The sequence below is a fragment of the Hipposideros armiger genome, unplaced genomic scaffold (genome assembly GCF_001890085.2).
Source record: "Hipposideros armiger isolate ML-2016 unplaced genomic scaffold, ASM189008v1 scaffold_965, whole genome shotgun sequence".
Lineage (NCBI taxonomy): Eukaryota > Metazoa > Chordata > Mammalia > Chiroptera > Hipposideridae > Hipposideros > Hipposideros armiger.
The window spans coordinates 225236-225873 of record NW_017732315.1 but is presented as its reverse complement, the minus strand read 5'-3'; positions in this window follow the sequence as shown (position 1 = coordinate 225873).

Below are 638 nucleotides of genomic sequence, written 5' to 3'. Positions count from 1 at the left end.
CAAAAGGACAGCAACTTGTCTGTTCCCCTTCCCCCAATTCCCCAGCACTGTTCCCATCCCCCCAATTCCCCAATAAAAAAATCTTAAAAAAAAAAAGAAAGACAAAGAGCCAGTTATTTTACCAGCAAAATCGGTTTATTCTGAAATAGCAGAGTAGTTTCAATTTGGGACAAGCAAACTATGACAAAACCTAGGCAAGTCCAAAGAACAGAGGAGAGGGGTTTGGTTTTATAGAGGGAAGGAGGAAGTTGGGAGGGGCTGTTTTGGAAGAGCTAAGGTTTCTCTTGGGCTGAGTGTGGCAAGACTGGACTACAACCAACAGCCCAAACCTGAAGACAACTAGCTAAAGAGGTTGCTGCTGCTGCTTCCTGAATTCATGACTGCATCTATTTTGTATATTTTACCCAATAATCTTCCCAACGTACTCCTCTATTTTTTTTCTCTTTTTCCTGTTTAGAAACATTTATTGTTTCTGCCAAGTTCAAACTTCTTGGCTAAGCAATCAATATTCTATATTAACCTACTCTCCAGGCGAAGTGACCCAGGACTAAGCAAGTATATTTTGGTTTTTCTTGCTAACACGCCTTTGCTAATTAATGCTCTGGCAATGTTCCCTCCCTTCATTTCTGCCTGTTAAA